The sequence below is a fragment of the Zalophus californianus genome, chromosome X, assembly GCF_009762305.2.
Source record: "Zalophus californianus isolate mZalCal1 chromosome X, mZalCal1.pri.v2, whole genome shotgun sequence".
NCBI lineage: Eukaryota > Metazoa > Chordata > Mammalia > Carnivora > Otariidae > Zalophus > Zalophus californianus.
Window position 1 is genome coordinate 105,390,123 of NC_045612.1, and position 13,334 is coordinate 105,403,456.

Sequence of the window (13,334 nt, forward strand, 5' to 3'; positions counted from 1 at the left end):
ACTAACTTTTATCAGTTATGGGTTATATACTAACTTTTATCAGTTATGGGTGGAGGATTCAGGATGTATGCTAATTCTCTAGGGTTTCTAGCCTACTGTTGCGAAGAACAGAGTGGGCTCTAGTAGCCAAGCAAGCCCTTAGGCAAGGAGATGCACATTCTAGCGGCTGGAAGTCAGGCCTGGGTGCACCTCAGTGGGAAGGCCTGAGGGGATGTAGGCCAATCGGTGACAGTAGCTGCTACCTACTAAATCAGTGCTTCTTGTGGTCAGGACCATGTTTTACAAATTCTCATCTCTATTTCTAGCCCATTGCCTTCACCATACAGGATTCAACTTGATTGTTTCATGTAGATTATATTAACAATAATAGGCATTAGTGGTTATCCAAATGAGTCATTTTACAGAAACCAAGTTCCCCCAAAGATTGAATTGATAGTTAGTGGTTTAGTAAGCCTTAGCACCCAGGTCTCCTGACTTACAGCCCCCAAACACTCTTACTTCAGCTGCATTGATCCTCATCCCCAGTGCCGGAAGTAATAGAGCACAGGATTAATAGACAAATTGATAATGCCATTTGAAATAATTGAAAAAGATAATCAGACTCACCAGCTTTCATATTTACTGTTGCATAGTGTTCACAGAGTAGGAAAAAAGGATTTATTGAACCAACTTTAAATTCTACTTAAAAATATATAGATAACTGAATCTTACTTGATGCAATAAACATTAATCAGATTTTAGTAAAAGCAAATCTTCTTAAAATGCACCAAGCAAGCATATTATTTAAGGAAGCCCCTGGTGAAATCATTTTCTGGAATTTTTAATAGTTATCTAATTTATGTATTCAAAGGGATTTTTAAAATTATTATTCTTGTGTGTTTGGTATTTTTAAAATTTATTTATGGATATTAGTCTTTCTTAGAACAAAGCCCAGCTAATTTTTAAATATAATAACATTGATACATTACAGTTACAAGTTTTACATTGATTATTAAACCTAAACAGGAAGATAAAATACATCTCATCTCTTGTAAGAAAAATAATTGTGTTAACTTTATATTTTATTCCTATATTCTTTGTGAACTGTTATTAAATATTAAATTACATTCTCAAACACAATCTTCAGTTACATTTCTGGTCTGCATTGGTTTAGAAGTTTATGGTTCCCCTGACCACCAGAAACTATAATTGTCTTTAAATTCTCTTTGTTGAGCGGATGTCATGAGTTTTGAGCTGGACAGTCACTACTAAAATTATGGTAAAAGGAAGTATTGTAGTAACTCTTGGAGTTGTTGCAGCTTTATGTATTTTCACAAGTCTGCAAGTCAGACGTGAGAAGGTATGAATCATAAGGATGTCTATGGTTAGTGTCTGCCAGTAATTTACATATCAGTGTTAAATGGGTCAATAAAGTCACAGTCCTTCTCATCTTGAAAAGATCAGCCCCATGGCAGGAGAATTTTGATTGAGGAGGTGGGTGACTTTGGAACAAGAACATGTTAGAGCTTAGGGCAGACCCGGGTAGAATGTTAAATGGGGGTGGTAAATTACAATTACAGTAGCAGCAAGATAATGTGTCCCTAAAAGATGAAGGATAATGATGATGCTACTAATAGTAAGAGCTATATTTGTTTCATGCTTAACACAGTGACTGATACACTTCTAAGCACTTTATGTGAATTAATTTACCTAATCTTCCTAATAACGTATAAGGTGGATACTATTAGTATCACCACTTTACAGATGAGGAAACTGAGTATTATGACCTGACCAACTTTACACTGTTTAAGGTAGATATTTGTGGCTGCCATTAGTGACGGGAGGATGGTAAAGGCAAGAGACTATTCCCCCACCATGTCACTCTCAGGAACTTTATTATAAAATCAAGTTTGCTACTTGTATACCAATGTTCATTGCAGCATATTTACAATAGCCAAAAGGTAGAAACAACCCAAGTGTCCATAAACGGCTGAATGGTTAAATAAACTGTGCTATATAAAAACAATGGAACACTATTTAGCCATAAAAAGAAATGGGATTCTGATGCATGCTGCAACATGGATAAACCTTGAAAAGAGTATGCTAAGTGGACTAAGACACAGAGGACAAATAGTGTATCATCCCATTTTTATGAGATACCTAGAAAACACAAATTCATAAAGACAGAAAGTAGAATAGAAGTTACCAGAGAATAGGGAAGGACAAATGAGGGGTTGTTCTTTAATGGGTATAAAGTTTCTGTTTGAGATGATGAAAAAGTTCTGGAAATAGATAGTGGTGATGGTTGCACAACAATGTGAATATAATTAATGGCCTTGAATTGTACAATTAAAAAAATGTTAAGTTTTGGGGCGTCTGGGTGGCTCAGTAAATTAAGTGTCTGCCTTTGGCTCAGGTTATGATCCCAGGGTCCTGGGATCGAGCCTCACATCAGGCTACCTGCTCAGCCAGGAGCCTGCTTCTCCCTCTCCATCTGCCTCTACCCCCACTCATGTTCTCTCTCACTCTCTCTCTTGCACTGTCTCAAATATATAAAATCTTTAAAAAATATTAAGTTTTATGTTTTGTATATTTTACCACAATACATATTTTTAAAGATTTTTAAAATTTATTTATCAGAGAGAGAGGGAGCATGAGCTGGCGTGGGGGGTGGAGGGAGAGGGAGAAGCAGACTCCCAGCTGAGCAGGGAGCCCAACATGGGACCTGATCCCAGGACCCTGAGATCATGACCTGAGCTGAAGGCGGATGCTTAACCGACCGAGCCACCCAAGGTACCTCTCCGCAATACATTTTGTTAAAAAGCAAGTTTGAAGATGAATTGATGAATTCAACAGACATCAAACATTTGCAAGCAACTATTTATTACTCAGCAGGCACAAAAATAGTTCAGACAACTGGTCCTGTAAACTCAATAAAGTCTCATGTCTTAGTCCTTTTGGATGTTCCTACCACATCTTACGTGTAAACTTCACAGGAGGAAGACACAACAATCTAGAGACAGTGTTTTGATAAATTTATAGTCACATCAGGAATAGAAAGTGCTATAAATTACTGGTTGGAGAGAGGACAATTTCAGAATCAAGCTTTGGGAGCATTCCAAAACCCCAAGAGCTCATTTGATCCCTCTTCTATCCTTTTGTTGCAAGGATTGGGAAGGCCTCTCAAGAGTTTAACCCATCTACATACTCTGGATATTAAACTGTATTCTATTCAGGCCAGTTTCTGGCAAAACAAACAAACAAACAAACAAACGCAAAACAGATGGCATAGTCAAATTTGGTAGTTGGGAAAAGTTTAAGAAAATGGCTATTCTTCAATATAAAAGAAAAGCCAGTAGAATATAAAGTTTTAATATCCAAAGTTAGAATGTTAGAATGTATGATATATATATATTTTAAAGTTTTTATTTTTTATATTTTAAAAACCTTATTTATTTTATATATTATATTTTTAAAAATTATTTATTTGAGAGAGAGAATGAAAAGAGTGTGAATGGGGGGAGGGGCAGAGGGAGAGAGAGAGAATCTCAAGCAGACTCCGAGCTGAGCATGGAGCCCGATGCAGGGCTCAATCCCGCATGACCTGAGGTGAAACCATGAGTCAGACCTGAGATCATGACCTGAGGTGAAACCAAGAGTCAGACACTTAACCGATTGAACTACCCAGGCGCCCCTTCCTCAATATATTTTTTGTTCAGTGTTTACATATGAAAATTTTGTATTTACATTCATTCAGCTCAATATAACATAAAAAACTCATAGTGTGAAGGAAAAGTTGCAAGTTATATTCCAACCACAATTTGTAGAATTTCATAATCTCATGTAGATGTTGAAATGTACACTGAGTGTCAGCATATGGGATGTGTGGGATTTGGGGATTAAATAGGCTTTGTGTGTTGACCAGCCAATAAATTTTTTGATCCAACTGAATTACATATGAAATTTGAAAATAAGCCTGTTTGTAAGTAAGACATTACTATTGATCCTGGTAATACACCTCTTTTTCAGCAGTTCGGGGTACTTACCACCTTTGGACTTAAGGTAAGCACTGTTAGCAAAGGAAATGGGCATTCCTTTCTCCTGAAAGATTTTTCTCTTCTGTTTTGGGAAGAATTAGGAGAGGGGGGAAAATGTCATTCCACCTTGTTTCCTCTAGAATCTCTTACATAACTCTGAGCCTTCCTCTATAGAGTTGCCTCTAAGCACTGATGCTGTCAGCCTCTGCTTTATAAAGATGTACTTCTCTGACGTTTGGCTTTGTAAGTGTTGTTTAGTATTTTTCTTCTTTGTATGTGTTCTGCTTCTTCAAGTAGGCTGTTGGATCCTTGAGGGAACGTGCCTCTAATTTTGCATTCTCATACAGTTCTGCAGGCAGTTAGTTCTCAGTAAGTGCTGGTGCACTGATCTGTACAGGAAGCACACATTAGTAGGTACCTTCATTTTAGCCAGAGAAAGAAGAGAACTATCACATTTCCAAGCAGAGTTTTCAAGCATTTCCCACCCTTGCATCGAAGGTCCTGAGCTTTTGCTAATAGAAGTCGAGGAAAAGATTTGTTCACGTTTGTCCCTGATCATTATTTTATTTGGTTGTAGGACAGCTTGTGGTCATCATGCTTGCATTTGGGGCCAAGCACATGGAACACAAGGCCAAGAAAATTCTACACACTATTTAGGGCCAAATGCAAACTGGGAAGTAAAGATAAAGTTATGGTGTTCAATAGTTCTCCTATGAAACCTACTTTTTGTGTCATAAGGAAAAAAGGGAAGGATATAGGAGTGGATGGAATACTATAGGTGTCAGAAAACTATGACCTGTGGGCCAACTCCGGCTCATAGCCTGTTTTTGTAAGTAAACTTTTAATGGAACACAGCCTTGTCCACTCATTTATATATTGTCCATGGCTACTTTGGAGCTATAATGCTTAGTTTCACAGCTGTGACAGAAATCATATAGCCCACAAAGCCTGAAGTGCTTATTATATGGTCCTTAACAGAAAAAGTTAGCCGATACCTGGAATACTATATCCATGGAATTTTTCTTAGATCTTGGCTTTTGAGTATTGCTTTAAAATAAATACATAAATATTGGCATTAAGGAGAGCACTTGTTGGGATGAACACTGGGTGTTATAAGCAAGTGATGAACCACTAAATTCTACCCCTGAAACCAATACTCCACTATATGTTAACTAACTTGAATTTAAATAAAATCTTGAAAGAAAAAAAAAAACACATAAATAACTGTAAATTAAAATGGCTGGTTTCTATTATGCTAGAACTGAGAACAATGCTTTTGAGTTCATGATTCCTTTGGCGGTGTGATTTGAGGCACACACTTGTCCCCAAAGACCCAACTCCCTTTCTGGTAGAATTTGAGGAATCTGCCCCTATAGACTTGCCCAATTTAAGCAAAATATTTTATTTTATTTTTATTTTATTTTTTATTTTTTTCCTTTTGCAACACTTCTAATAAACTCAAATTTTAGATACTTTGGAGTAAAACAAGATTTCATTGTCGACAAGGTTACTTCTGATTTGTGTAAATTCTTTTGGTTTTTCCCTGTACTCCCCCATTCAATCTTGACTGCCACAATGAGACAGAAAGTGCAAGGACACTTTTTTCTTGCATCTCTAGTGGAAACCTCAGCAGCAGACAGGAACTGCTCCAGGTCTGTCAAATGGATGCATTAGGCAAAATATTTTAAAGTGTAAATGTACTTGAGGGAAGATGGTCATAATCTATTATCAGTCCTTGTTTGAGTGTGTGTGTGTGTGTGTGTGTGTGTGTGTGTGTGTGAGAGTGTATGTTAATCTACTTCTCTTTCCTTCAAGATAAGGGAGAATAACAGAGTAATCAATGCAAGAATTGAAGGTTGAGCTCAAAATATGGATGAAACAGTAAAAAGGGAATGGAACTGATGTTACATATGTTATCTCACTGGACTTCACAACAATCCTGGGAGCGTGGCCAGGTATGATTACCCCACCCTGAAATAAAAGGAGGCTGGGTCTCAAAATTAAGTGGATTGCCTAAAATTAAACAGTTAATAAATAGCAGCAATAGTCTTCTAATTCTCACTCTGAGTTCTTAGGGTTTTTTTCCCCATGATACTCCATTGCCTCTTTAACATCTCTGCCTCTTCCCCTGAGTCCATCATGCTACAGGTATAATTTCCTGTCTCTTAGAAATATGATTCTGCCTTCTGGAACTTAAAATCATTCCCATAAGAATTTTTGCTGTAACTTGGTCCTACCTAAAATCCCCAAATTAAAACCAAACACCCAAAATCTAAAGATGTTTCTCAAATTCAGTCTACTAAGCTAAGAGCCAGTAATAATCACTCTGTCTTATCAAATATGATAAAGGACACTGCTCTGTGTTGAATTACAGGTGATACAAATCGTGAATTAAAATCAGGCAAACCATCTTTTTCATGTAACTAAGTCTCACAATTAAGAATGTATAATAATCAGTTTCAAATTGTGGTAAATCATCAAAGAAAGTTAGGTATCCTGGGAGTTATTTACATGTGAACAGATGCCTTTGGAAATTAAATGGAGTATGGAAATTTTACAGCATGCTGTAGTAGAAGAGATAAATTAATAAAATGATCACATCTCAAGTTATGTCTGGTATGAAATAGAATTTTTATGTATTTTCAAAAGGTTCCTATCTTCAGTCGTAGAAGCCAGAAGAAAGTTCAGAATAGTTATCTCGATAAATATGATCACAAAGAATACCAACACAAATACTTCTAACTTTTGTAGCAAACACAGAAGACTTTATATTTATATGCATATATACACACACAGAGGGCAGAAATCGCTGACAATAATTTTAAAATATACAAAAATGATTCTTGCTTGTACATTACTGTTAGTTCACAACTATGGGAGCTTCCTGGGTGTAATCTGAAACAGCTACCCCACACAGAGGGCAGGAAGAGACTGGAGAAAGAGGCAGACCACCCCTGGTGGGTAGGTGGGGGGGCAGGCCAGTGGAAGCACATTCCGAAGACAGGGGAGGGAGGGAGGCGCCTCTGCCTAGGTCCAGCTCACGGTCCAACCGTCTACCAACACATCCTCTTGATGACCTCTCCCAACAGTTATCAATAGGCTCGTGTTGAAACTGGAAGGCTGCTCCACAGGACACGGAGCCCTGACTTTCAGGTAGGATCTCATACACACATTCAGGCAGATGGTTATCATACTGGTAGCAAACCTCAGAGCCTATGAGGCTTTGAGTTTTACCTAGATCAATCAAATCTCAATTTAAGCCTGTTTCTCTGCTCCATTGCCAGAGAAATAAGGTCAGGTAGAAAAAGCCACTTTCTTACACCCTTAGCTCAGATCTGCCATATAGTCTCTAGTTTTCTCTTGAATACCTTGGCACAGAAAGTGATATTTAATCCTATACTCTTGGTTAACTTTGAAATGCCCTAATTAAGCATTCATACTTCAGGTGTGGCTAATTAGCATTGGACCAGTCTAATTAAAGTACACTCTCCTGCTTTGGCTTCAGTTGTCTCACATAAGAGCAACACAAGAAAGTTGAATAATTTACATATTAGCTGTTGGAAATTATTTTGCCTTGGTGAAATGAATGGTATTTCAATATAGAGACACTGGTTAGAAACAAATGAACAGTTAACTCTGGCCCAGCATGGGCTGGTGAAACCCTCCCCAAGGTTCTGTTTAGCCAAGTGTCCTGCGGTTAACAAAGATTCTGCAGTGGCATTCCCAAAGTCAGCTGAACCTGGCCGCTAAAATGTAATTCATGGGCTTCAAGTGAATCTTTCATGCAGACTTCTCATCAGAGGGGCAGTACTTCATGAAACTCTAAGGACAGGCCCTGTTGATTTGTTACTGTTTGCATGTTTGGCAGTATTTGGTGTGAGACTTTAATTGTAATATACCACCTCGAAGTGAGGCAAGCTTATGTCAAAGAACGGACATCAGCCTTACTCTTTTGCACAAATTTCCATTTTTACCAGATTTTAGATTTCACACATCATCCATAGGTTGATACAAACTTCATGAAAAAAATACACATGATAATAAGAGATAAGAACTTAAAAGAGAATAACGTGGAATCATTTATTTTAAAAAAAATCTGGTGTTGTACAGAGGCTGCTCATCACTGGCAAAATACCTAACAATTAAAAAAAGCAAGAACACTAAATGGGCTTGAGTCTTTTTGCAACAAGGCCCCAATTAATTCCGATGTCTCCTATTTTTACAGCCTCTTAACTGGTGTCCTCACCTCTAGCTTCTCCACATTTTAATCCAGGATATTCTAACTAATAGTGATCCCTGAATGTTAACTTATTTTCTTCAGATTCAAGGTCCTCATTAATTGGGATGACTGTATTAATTTCCTGGGACTGCTGTGACAAAGTACCACAAACTGGTGGCTTAAAACAACAGAAATTTATTCTCTCACAGTTCTGGAGGCTAGATGTTCAAAATCAAGCTGTTGGCAGGGCTATGCTTTCTCTGAAACCTGTAGGGGAGAATCTTTCCTTGCCTCTAATAGCTTCTGGTGTTTGCTGGCAATCCTTGGCACCTCTTAGCTTGTAGATGTCTCACTCCAATCTCTGTTTCTGTTGTCACATGGCCATCTTCCTTCTGTGTCTGTGTGTCTCTGTGCCTTCACGTGGTGTTGTCCTCTCTGTATGTGTCTATGCCCAAATTTTCCTTTTTTTTTTTTTTTTTAATAAGGACACAGTCCTATTGGACTAGGGCAGTCTCTAATGACCTCATCTCAACTTGAGTGTACACTTACAGAGACCTTATTTCCAACTAAGATCACATTCACAGGTAGCAGGAGTTAGGACTTCAACGTATCTTTTCAGGGGTCATAATTCAACCCAAACAGTGACCTTATCATGTTCAATCCAGGTGACTTTTGAGAGGAGAAGGCTATATGTGATTAGTACGGATGCTGAAATAGTAGGTGTAAGCTGGCTTTAAATGTAAGTGGAGGGAAATCATTGGAAGTTAGGGAAAGAAAATGTGTAGAGAAAAAGGCCTATCAATTGAAAAATACATATATATTCGTATACATAAGATATATATGACTATGTCCTTCTCCTCTACCAGAATAGGAAGATGAGTTTAATCAGGAGCAGTAGGATGTAAGTTCACCCTATCCCTAATACAACCTGGCTGATCTCTGCAGCTTGCATTCCCCTGGTGACCTCTACGTTCCTTAACCTCCATTCTTATTGTGCCCTAGACGACAAGTTGGCAAACATTTTCTGTAAAGGGCTGGATAGTAAATATTTGAGGCATTATGGGCCATAAGGCCTCTGTCTGAACTACTCCACTCTAGACAATATATAAACAAGTGGATGTAGCTGTATTCTAATAAAATATTATTTACAAAACCAGGCCCCAGGTGGATTTGGTCTGAGGGATTGATTTGGTAATGATTATCCTAGACCATATAAGGGAGTGGGAAAAGAGAATGCTCTGTGAATTCCTGGGAGGGCTCTTTATAAATTGGGGAGATTAGCCTTTTCTTTGTGTTATGGACTGAATTGTGTTCCCTCACAATCCCTACGTTGAAGGCCTATTTCCCGGTACCTCAGAATGTGACTGTATTTAAAATAAGGCACATTTAAATTCATCCATTGATTTTTTTTTTTTTGTGAGGCAGAATTTTTTATTTTGTTTATGGGACATGTATCCATCATTGTTGTATATTGTCTTACACTTAGAAAATCTTTGAATATATAGTGCTTCAATGAGGGACTATCCCATGTTTCCTTTTGGTATTTTTATGCTGTCATATTTTGCCCATTTAAATTTTGATCTGTTTGCGATTTACCCTCATGTGAAATACAAACTGTAGATGCAACTTTCTTTTTTTTCCCCCAGATTGCTATCCAGTTTTCCCAACACTGTTCTTTGAGTGTTTTATTTTTTTCACAATCTGTTGATGATGCCACTCTTTATACTCTAAAGTTCTGTATGAATCATGTCTATTTCTAGTATTCTTATTCCAGTCCTTCTTTTCCTGTAGTAATATTGCATGGTTTAAATATGGAGCCTTTTTGGTACATATCTGGTAGGGGTAGTTCTCTCATATTGCTTTTCTGTTTTCAGGTTTTTCTATATATTCTTTTGATTTTAAAAGTTCTTATTCCCCACTCCCAAAAACAATCCTACTGGATCCACTTATAATTTCCTAGTTTTAAAATGGTTTCTCTCATTCTCTCTCAAATAAATAAATAAAATTAAAAAAAATGGTTTCTCTTGAACTTTCCAGATACAATATTGTATCTTCTGAAAATGTGATAATTTCATGTCAATTTTACTTTTTCTTGTTTAATTGCACTGGTGAATATTTCACACAGAGTGTTAAATAAAAAAGATGAGAGTACCTCTGCCTTGATCCTGAATTTAATTTGAATGGCTTTAGTGTTTTTCCTCACTGCTTAGCACAGTAGGCTGAGACAGATAAATATTTTCATGTCAGGGACTTATTCATTACTTAGTCGACACGCCCTTTCTTGGGCACCTAATATATAGAAGGTGCTGTTCAAGGTGTTTGAGATTCTTTAAAGAACCAAAAAATACAAAACTCTATGTTCTTGTGGCACTTGTATTCCAGTGGAGTGTTGAGGTAGGAGACTTACTGTTCTCTCCATCCTAGGCACAAATGAAGGCTTTATTTCCCAGTATCCCTGAAGTTAGTCAGGGGCACTAGCTGAATTACAGCTAATAGAATCTGAGCAGAAGTACATGTGTCACTTGCAAAACCCTACCTCTCTCTTTCCCTTTGCTAATTGGAAAGGCCGGAGAGAAGGGATCCAGTGAGGTATTCCAAGGATTCCCTGGGGGAAAGTTATCTTACAAGGAAAGGGTGCCTGAAAAAAACAAAAAAACAAAAAAAACAAAAAAACAAAAAAAACAAACAAACAAGGAAAGGGTGCCTGGAAGCTTGATCAACACTTGGAGGTGGGAAGTAAAATTAGATTTATAGAAATCAATGGCTTTTATAGAATGCATGAAGACAAAAATCAATTAAAAATTGTAATGGTAGAAAGATCTCATCTACAATAGTGTCAAAAAAAAGAAAAATGACCTAGAATTAAACATAATAAAAAATGTTGAAGAGGCAATGTGAAAAAGTAACCTTAAAGTGCACTTGAAGGACAAACAAGTGTATATGAACAAATAGGAAGACTTACCATGTACTTCGATTAAAAAAAACAACAACAACAAAACTCGTGAGCTATGAATCCACTCTGAAAAGATGTGAGCATATACTAGGTTGGCCAACTTGTCCTGATATGCTCAGGAGTATCCTGGGTTAGCACTGGAGGCCTCACATTTTTCAGGAAACTCATCAGTTGTAGGCAAACCGGGAGGATTGGTCATCCTGGCACAAGGGCATTTGTCATAGCATTTTTTGTAAGAGAAAAAGACCCAAATCACTCAAAAGCCCATCAAATATGTGCTGTTTGAATAAACATGGAATATCTGTACAACAGCGTGCTCTGTAGCAAGTTGGAGAGATGGAGTGAAAGGGAGATGAACAATATGGTTGCTAGACATTGCTATGGAATGATTCATAAGACTTGTTGCATGAAGACAAAAAGAGGAAGGAAGGGTCAGAAGAGAATGTTCACTATGCCACCATTTTATAAGACATTGAATGAAATATGAATATTTTGTATTTACTTATATATTCAAACATAAAATGTTGTTTAACAATTAAAATGACTATCAAAGGGGAAAAGATAAAACCGTTGAGGAGATAAATAAAAACCGGCTCTCTCTGAATGTGCAACATTTTATAATTTTGACTTAGGAACCATCTAAATTTACAAGCAATATTGAATCAAGAAGAGAAAATTGGAGGAGAGACAAGTACAATAAGCATAGGCAACTTTTTTAAAAAAGACTTCTTTCTTTCTTTCTTCTTTTTTCTTTCTTTTCTTTCTTTCTTCTTTCTTCTTTCTTTCTTCTTTCTTTCTTTCTTTCTTTCTTTTTTTCTTTCTTTCTTTCTTTCTTTTTTCTTTCTTTCTTCTTTCTTTCTTTCTTTTCTTTCTTTCTTTCTTTCTTTCTTTCTTTCTTTCTTTCTTTCTTTCTTTCTTTCTTTCTTTCTTTCTTTCTTTCTCTTTCTTTCTTCTTTCTTTCTTTCTTTCTTTCTTTCTTTCTTTCTTTCTTTCTTTCTTTCTTTCTTTCTTTCTTTCTTTCTTTCTTTCTTTCTTTCTTTTTCTTTCACAGTGAGAGAGATAGCGGCGAGAGAGGGAACACAAGCAGAGGGAGTGGGAGAGGGAGAAGCAGGCTTCCTGCCGAGCAGCGAGCCCGATGCGGGGCTCGATCCCAGGACCCCGGGATCACGACCTGAGCCGAAGGCAGATGCTTGATGACTGAGCCACACAGGCGCCCCAATAGGCAACTTTTCTGGAGAAGTTTTGGTGCCAGAGACAGTACAGAAATGAGGTAGTGGCTGTTCTGGGAGAGGGGATCAGGATACATTTTTATTAGATGAGAGATAATACAGCATGTTTGTATGCTGATCAGAATGATCTAGTAGAGACAGGAAAAGTGATGATATAGACTAGATGGAAGGTAATTTCTGGAAAAATGTTTCTGAGCAGGTGGACAGGTATGCTAGCAATTGGCCATTTCTGACAGATGTATGACTCTTTATAAAAGCAACATATGCTTGATTTCCCATGGACCTGACCAAGAGACTCAGAACTGCCCTCCAGTTGCTAGTCAATTCTTGTTCCTCCTCTTTCCATTATCAGAGGGGTCCTATCTGCATTGAGGTCTGAAGCCTTCCCCTGTCTTCTCTCGCTCCATCACACTGTATCTCTCATGGGTAGTTCTCCAGTAGATCCTATACACTTCAAATTTTGTCTGCACATCTGCTTCTTGGAGAACCTGGACTGAAGGTGTTTTGACCCTGTGGAAGTATCTTCAGTAGCGCTTTATGAAAGGGCCATTGGATAAAATTTACCCTAATTTCTCTGTGGAAATCCAGCATTTTATATGCATGCTCTCTTTTAGGTTAGTTTGGTAAATTGCATTTCCTAGAAATTATCTATTTCATTCCAAATTTTGAATTTGTTTATGCATAGTTCAACAAATAGCCCTCTTATGATTCTTTTAATTTCCTTGCTTATTGCATATATTATTTGTGCTTTCCCCACTTTTCTTGATTTGGTTAATTCAGAGTTTATCTCTGTCATTCTAAATAAAGAGAGAGTTTTGAATTAATAATGCCATTGACATCTGCTCTTATCCTTATCTTTTCCTTGTTTTATTTGTTGTGATTCCTTTCTCACGTTTTAAGCAAAATAAATCAAACAT

General features: G+C 37.3%; 1 non-coding gene across 1 annotated transcript; it reads right to left on the bottom strand.

Annotated features, from left to right (window-relative positions):
* Window positions 1-5,557: 5,557 nt before the first annotated feature.
* LOC113931671 lies at window positions 5,558-5,687 on the bottom strand. The gene has a single exon (XR_003522823.1). It is a non-coding gene; the product is annotated as a small nucleolar RNA SNORA31 (small nucleolar RNA).
* Between the last annotated feature and the right edge of the window lie 7,647 nt (window positions 5,688-13,334).